Source organism: Canis lupus, chromosome 26 (genome assembly GCF_048164855.1).
Source record: "Canis lupus baileyi chromosome 26, mCanLup2.hap1, whole genome shotgun sequence".
NCBI lineage: Eukaryota > Metazoa > Chordata > Mammalia > Carnivora > Canidae > Canis > Canis lupus.
The window spans coordinates 22,773,198-22,781,418 of NC_132863.1; the positions used below are offsets into that span (position 1 = coordinate 22,773,198).

Here is an 8,221-nt window from a genome sequence, read left to right on the forward strand (position 1 = left end):
ATCATATTCTTTTGTGATTTGGCAATTTTCCATAATAATATGCTTTGAGTCCTTTATCTTTAAGTTTTGTGTATTTTTTTATTACAGGTTTTTACTTTGTAGTGATTATGAGTCTTGGAGTCAAACTTTTGAATGTCATTATTAGGATCAAATACTGATATGCATTGAAATCCAATTCTCATTTAGTTTATTTAAGGAAAAGATTTATTCAGACACGAAAGCCTGAATGCACAGCTAGGAATGTGTGTGGTTTTCAGAGCTCATGCTTGAGGACTATGCGACTCTGCAGGATGAAAAACTAACAGGTTAGAAGTCAGCCTTGAGGATACCTTCAGGTTTAACAGGAGATGAGTTAGAGATATGGCCTTGGGAGCAGCAGAACTGCTTCCCAAATGTGGCTGGCTGCTCTTGTTCAAGATCCCTTACCTACAGGAACTCAGATTTTTCATATTTTAAATGAGAATAACCTATACCTCACATACTTTTTTTAAACCCATATTTCATAGCATTTCATTAAGTATCAGAGACTGTGCTCAGTGTTCAAGGTGCTTATTTAACTTTTAGACCTATTCCAGGAGGTCAGTGTATGATTATACCTGTCTTACCAATGAATAAACTGAGGTAGAGACCACATAATAAGTAAACATAGTAAAAGGAGAACCTAGATATGTTTTGCTCTAGTTTCCTTAGCTTTAATCATGTTATCATAATTCTTATAGAAGGCTTTTATTTAATTACATTGTGCATCAATGTGCTTGGCACATTCTGGATTCTCATACAATGAAGATTCCTTCAAAAGCAGAGAAGGGTTATTTGCCACCTAAGTTCCAGCATGGGATGAAAAAGGAATGGATGTAAGGGAAAAAGTAGGGTAAAGTTTCAGGCTGCCGCACTAAGATGATATTCCTCACCCATAATCACAGTGATCATAGCTCTGAGGTGTTTGCAAGGTAGTGATCAAGGTGATTACTGAGGGGAAAGCACAGTGAGTTCTACCAGGAGCCTTTAAAATCCCATCTGGCTATTCAGTGAGATCCTCTGATCTTAACCTCTGTCACAGCCTTCTTTGCATTGCAATGAGCTTCCTTCCCCCCAGGTGAAACATGGCTGCTAATCACCATACCCAAGCAAAACAGCCATGGTCTAGTGAGCAGGGCCCTCGGGAACTGTGCCTTTCTGCTCTTCCCCCAGGAATCAGCAACCTGCTATGGCTAAGTCCTTATGTTGTGAGTAAATTTGAATATACTACTCTAGCAACTTTCAAAGGACCCTGAGTGGGACTAAATATTTTCTTTATTCTTCAGCTTCATGAATTTAGGCTTAAAGGTGGGAAATTAATTGTCCACAGACTGAATAACTGAATAGTTGGTGGGACCATGAGTGACCTCATAGATGTCTGACTGTGAAGCTCATGTTTTTTTCCACTGCCCTCCTGTGCTGAAGTGACCTGCCTCTGTCCATCCCCTTTCCTGTGTGAGTTCATGAGTTCTGCCTACAATGAGAGCCATGGGAGTAAAAGGCAATGATGTCCTGCTAGTTTGGGATGACCTACCCCTCAAATTTCCTCTGCTGGATGATAACATAGATCATAGATGTGTCTGTTTCAGGATGCAGAGGCCAGTCTCCTGGAAGAGATCTAGAATAAATGAAGGTGATATTTCATTCTGATTATTTTCTCTGACTTATGTGGGCAGCTCTTAAGGAAAAAGGCCTATGAATAAACATGAATAACTAAATAGACCAGTATTTACATCACACTACAGAGCTCTTACTCTCCTTTCTATCCTCTCTAAATTGGCCATTATATTCAGATTTCCAGGGAAAGAAGAAAATTGGATAACATCAAAGTAGAGTGATAGAGTGCTCTTTTTTTTTTTTTTTGATAGAGTGCTCTTAATAGTCAATTAAGTCTATCTCAGTTCAAATGCCTGCAAACCAGTATTTCTCTTCTTTGAAGTGAGGTCACAATACCTACATCCTAAGGTGGTTGTAGGAAACCCAATAAGAGAATGGATATGAAAGCTTATGGTAGGAATGGTTTTGTATTATTAACCACTTGAAAAATATTTGGCAAATGCCTTCAATCTGTAGGAGGAGGCCTTCAAGCATTCCATATTATGGACCAGTAATTCTCAAAGTGTGGCTCTTTGAGTAGCAACACCAGCATCACCTGGGAACTTGTGAGTAATGCTAATTCTCAAGCTCTATCACAGAATCAGAAACTGGAAGTGAGAGCCAGAAGTCTGTGTTTTGCAGTCTCTCTGGGTGTTTCTGTTGTGCTTTAATGTTTGATAATCACTGCTATCGGCAGATTGAGGCCTAGGAAACTGTCTTCAGTGATGACACCACTTCTGTCCATCCATCCCTAATGAGTGTTTTGGACTAAGCCTCACTTGTGTCTGGCATCTGCCTTATTTGCATCCCTCCTCTGGCACTGCTAGTGCTAAGGAGATGTGACGTGAGTGGAGGGACAGTGGGGAGGGGAGTAGAGAGAAGACTGAGCCCAAAATAAGGCCCTTTGCTTTAATGAACCAGGGATCCTCTAAGGAGACAGAAGCTGAAATGTTCAAATAGTAGAAGCAGCGATCACCATTAGTGTAGTTTTCAGTTTCTTAGTAGTTGATAGTTGTTGATTCTTAACAGTTGGCATAAAGATTTTATTACTGGAACTTAAGGGTTTAATTTTATTGTCAGTAGCCAGAACATAGCACACCTTGTGTCTGTCACATCTCCATTTCAGATAATCTTTTTGAAGTTCTCCACTAATGCATTTCTTCTTGCAATATCCCATTTTGTTTTCACACCTTCTCAAAAATAAATGACCTGTGTAAAGGAATTGTTTAGCTCATTAAACCAAAGATATTTATCAAAATAAATTTAAACATTGAACATTGACTATTGAAGTCTTTATCAGTTGCTTTGTTGTATTTGTCCTAACAGTGAAAACTTCCTCTGAGGAATAAATGAGATTTTATGAATACAGAAACATATGGATTTATATACATATGTAAGAACTTACCGTTCCTGAAATGAGAATTCTGCATGCAAACTTTCCCCAGAATTCTATTTTTCATTTTTTTAATGAAAAAAATTACATATTATTACACATCAACACAAAATCCCCAGTTTTCTAAAGTGTAACCAAAACACATTTAAACACATAAGTAGAACTCACAAGCTATCCTCCTATAACATATGAAATGCTTAAATCATTGTTGTAATGCTTCTCAGAATTATCAAAACAGACATAGCTTTTGTTGACACTTGGGGGATTTTGAGAATATCATTACATGTTTCTGAGATCCTACAAATTTTATTTGGAATGTAATTCTATGCTTGTCTTACATATGTTGTTAATAATGTATCAACTGATAGACAAATACATCTAAAGTTTTAACATATAAACATTGATTATATATGCATAATTCTTGGTAATTTTAGTAATAAAATATAAAAGAGGCATTTTACTAGGAACATACTAATCAGAGAGACATTCTGCAGGGTATAAATATTTTGTAGGTACATAATATGTGTGCATATTACATACATATACAAAGTCTTCCATCAAATGGTTTAACATATAGAGGGCCATGAAGAGATGTTTGGACTCTTCCCCATCTTGCTCTATGTTGAGTCATATTTTCTTTTATTCAATCAAAATATATATAATCAGAATTAAGCAGAACAGACAAGGTCAGGTGCTTACATTGGAAAAGAGGAGAAAGAAAATAACAAGTAAATAGCTACAGGTTGGTCTAAGTATTATTATTATTATTATTTAAAGATTTTATTTATTTATTCATGAGAGACTCAGAGAGAGGCAGAGACATAGGCAGAGGGAGAAGTAGGGAATCCTAATGCAGGACTCAATCCCAAAATCCCAGGATCATGACCTGAGCTGAAGGCAGACGCTCAACCACTGAACCATCCAGGCATCCCATGATCTAAGTATTATTAAGGAAAGAAATAATGTAACAGAGAAACTGAGTAGATCTACTAATGACAGGATGATAGAATTACCCCTAAGGAAGTGATAATTTGATGCTAGACATGAATGATAAAAAGGATCCAGCTCTGTGAAGACCTAGAAGGTGTTAGAAAGAAAGGGAGTAGCGTATGCAAAGGCCATGAGCTGGTGAAGAGCTTGATGTACCTGAGGGACTTCTGCTGTTTTCATGACTCTTCTCCCTCTTCATATTCTGTGTGTCTTAAGGGCTCTTGGAATGATCCTTGGACTTATACTCCCTTTCCAACCATGCCTTCTTTTATCCTTTTCCTCACTGTAAAAACAAACATCTCCATGAATGGGACACTCAAAAGTCTTTCTTCAGCTGGGATATATGGATGGAAATCTCAGATCAAATCTGTTGTTTCCTTCTTTCCATTCCTGATGTTCCACGTGTCTTGGTGTTTTGAGGATTTTCTCTCCCAAATATATGTATTCCACTTTTAATGCCACTAGATGTTGGAGATGGATTGGCTAATCTTACAGGATAATCCTGAATTGCTTGTGTTTGTCTAGAAAATGAACCTGAACTTTCTCAGGGCCCTTTGCTTTAAAACTAGAACATCATGTGAGTGTGTGATGTATGTTAATGTTCCCAGAGGCAGGGAGAAAAATTGTACAACCTAAACTCATAGAATTTTGAGGTTACTTAAGACCAGGAACATTTTCTGAGACATTTCTCATACCATTATTAATTTTCTCCTATCCTTCAATTTGAACAGTTTGCTAGTAGTAGAGAATGGAAACCATTATATTCTTGGAGGCAGGCTGTAGAATAACACAATTATCTTTCTGTTAGGAAATTCTTCCTCAAAAAGTTAGTTTGGTACTTTGTGGCATATATTCAAAAATTACAGATAAGATATAGTCCAGTGGGCAGCCCGGGTGGCTCAGTGCTACCTTCGGCCCAGGGCCTGATCCTGGAGACCCGGGATTGAGTCCCACATCAGGCTCCCTGCATGGAGCCTACTTCTCCCTCTGCCTGTGTCTCTGCCTCTCTCTGTCTCTCATGAATAAATGAATAGAATCTTAAAAAAAAAAAAGATATAGTCCAGTGTAAAAAATAGAACCATAGAAAATATAAAACACAAGTAACTGTTCTCAATACTGGAAAGAACTTTCTAAGCTAATGGAGAATACAAAGAAAAATACTAATAGATTTGATATGAAAATGAAAATTTCACACCTCAATAAATTAATAAAAAATTAAAAAGTGACCAATAGGTGATTGCCTTGGGTTTGTGGGGCCAAGTGAGGAGTGACTGCTGATGGGCACAAGGTTTCTTCCTAGGATGATGAGGAGATTCTAAGTTTAGATCATGGTGATAGTTGCATAATTCTCTAAATAGACTAAAATGCATTGATTTATATATTTTATTTTTTTTAAGATTTATTTATTTATTTATTCCAACGCGGGACTCGATCCCAGGACTCCAGGGTTAGGCCCTGAGCCAAAGGCAGGCGCTAAACTGCTGAGCCACCCAGGGATCCCCGATTTATATATTTTAAATGAGTGGGCTATATGGTATACAGAATTTATCTGTATCAATAAAGTAAAAAATAACCAACACAATAATTTGCAATGCATAAAATGCCAAAGTTAACATACCTGTCAGATAAAAGTATCAAATTAATAAGAAAACACTAATATGCTAAGAATAACCATTTGAAAATATATGCCAGTTCCCTGATAAAAATAATGTCTTGTCATAGATATGAAAGTACATATCAATAAAGGTACTAAAAGCTAGCACACAATATTTACATTAATATAAAATTTCAAAGTTAATATACTAATCTAGGAAAACCTAAATTAATTAGTGAGAAAGTACTAACATACTAAGAGTGACCATTTGAAAAATGTATGGTGGTTCTCTTAAAAGAAATACTATGATGTAACCTGGAAATGAACTTCTAAAATTTGCTTATATACAGAAATCCTACAATGATTTATGAACTAGATTACAACACTTTATAATACTAACACATTGGAAAAAATAACTTGGGACGCCTGGGTGGCTCAGTGGTTGAGTGTCTGTCTGCCTTCGGCTCAGGATGTGGTCCTAGGGTCCAAGATTGAGTCCCACATCTGGCTCTTTGCAGAAAGCCTGCTTCTCCCTCTGCCTGTGTCTCTGCCTCTCTCTCTTTCTGTGTGTCTCTCATGAATAAATAAATAAAATCTTAAAAAAAAAAAAAAGGAAAAAATAACTTGATGCAAGCAAAGTCTTTCCAAACAAATGTTGGAATAAAAATAGAATAATGAACATCTATGGCAAACCTTATTTTTGAGGAATATTTAAAGGTCTGTAAAATTCACAAAACATTAAATTAAGCAGTTAGGTTAGAAACATGACATATGACTTGGTCAACATTTAGAAAATATAAGAGGTTATTAAATTGTAACCAATTTTTTTTGATTTCCCAAGTAGAGTATTCCTGTCTTAATTTTGTAAATATGAACTATAGAATTAATTAAAAAGAAGGAATGTTTACACGAGAAGCCTGAAATGTGACATGGGTCTTCCAGCAGTTCTGAATCTTTTCCCCATGTCCACCCAGGATAGTTTCCTTCACTTTTCCACTTTACAGTCCTACAGATATTCAGAAATAGCCTTTCCAGTCTTATTAATCACATCCAAGAATACAAAAATGGGAGATCTTCTCTGAAAGATCAAGAAAATTAGAAGTAATATTGTAGAATTGTTACTTTAGAAGATAACACCTGGTGCCATACAAAGTGAAGTGAGGCAGGGCTGGCCTGAGTTGGCCCTCGGTGATAGGATAGAGGGCGGTTTGGAAAGTCAGGTCCATCTCTGCATTTGGGTACTAATTATTCTCCCTCAGTTTCAACCATAGTCACTGCTCCATTGTGAGATCTCTTAGATCTTCTCTTGGGATCTCTTAGAAGAGAGATGTTCTAAAGAAACAGAGCAAACCTCAGTCTCCTGTCCTGTGAAAACACTTTCCCCCATTCTCATGGAGAGTTTGACAATAGGGATTCTATGTGCAGGACCCTGTTCTAGGTTAGTGTTTCTTTTCCCCCCAAGATTTTATTTACCTGAGACCAAGTGAATCAGGAGGAAAAAAATTGCGAAGGTGAATAATAAGGACTTCATAGCTCCTGAAAGACAGTGGGTTCTATGGAGTCCAAAACTCTATTCAGTGTGATTCTGGACACAGGTCTCTGTTGTCTTTTCTAGATGGGGTTGGGCTCAGCCAGTAGACCAGTAGCATATAGGATACTGTGTCAAACATAACTGCAGTCTATTGGCCAGAAGCTCTAATTGAAGCACCACTGTTCAGAGTCCTGTCCTAGGTATGTCGTTAAGGAAAGTGAAAGATAGAAGAAAAGGTGAAAGAATGGTATGGTAATTTGGAGAGAAAGGACACTTACAAGGGTAATTTATTTTGATCCTCTAAGCCTGGGCACTCCTACCTGGGTTTGTTTGTTTTGTTTACAGCTTCTTGTGTTGACTCTATTAGTGTTTATCTTACTGCATTGTGACAATCTGTTCACCTGTCTCTCCCTCTAAAATGGAATGCCTTTAAGGACACTGACTATATATTATTCTTTTCTGTTTTTCAGTAGTGGGTACAGAGAAGTACCTATATAATTGTTGAATGAACAGATTAATCCTCTTTTGATCATAAGCACTTCAAAAAGTTTTTTTTTAAAGAAATGTCAGTGATCAAAGATCTATGTACAAAGATGTCTTCAAATCCCCCTTTAAGCCCATCAGTAGAATATCATTAAATGAAGTGCATTCAAATGATTTAACATCATGCATCTGTTAAAAAGACTGCAGCAGATTTGTTTTTCTAAACATATTTTTGAGTGCAAAAGCAATGCTGTAGAACAATATAGTAATGATTCTAATTTATGTAAAACTGTATTGTGTGTATGTATGTCAGTAAAAGTATTAGCTAAAGGGGGTGGAAGGATACACATCATTTTAATAATAGTGTCCTCTAGATGGAACTGGTTAAAGACAGGTAGTCCCAGTAAACTTTAAATTGCATTAAAATTTTTTGAGTGGCCCTCTGGATTGTGGCTGAAATTCAAAAGACTTGAGATTTCCTTCTTTGTGAAGAGATTTTATTTTTTCATTTCTTTTACAGCTTTATTGAGATATAACTGACATATATTAAACTGTATTATTTAAAGTGTTCAATTTGATGAGTTTGACATATGCAAACATGGGTGAAACCACCACC

General features: G+C 36.6%; 1 long non-coding RNA gene across 1 annotated transcript; it reads right to left on the reverse strand.

Moving 5' to 3' along the window:
- Window positions 1-213: 213 nt before the first annotated feature.
- LOC140618257 (uncharacterized) lies at window positions 214-7,222 on the reverse strand. The gene is made up of 3 exons (XR_012018458.1): window positions 7,065-7,222; window positions 4,154-4,280; window positions 214-2,823 (listed from the first exon to the last, which is right to left on the reverse strand). It is a non-coding gene; the product is annotated as an uncharacterized lncRNA (long non-coding RNA).
- Between the last annotated feature and the right edge of the window lie 999 nt (window positions 7,223-8,221).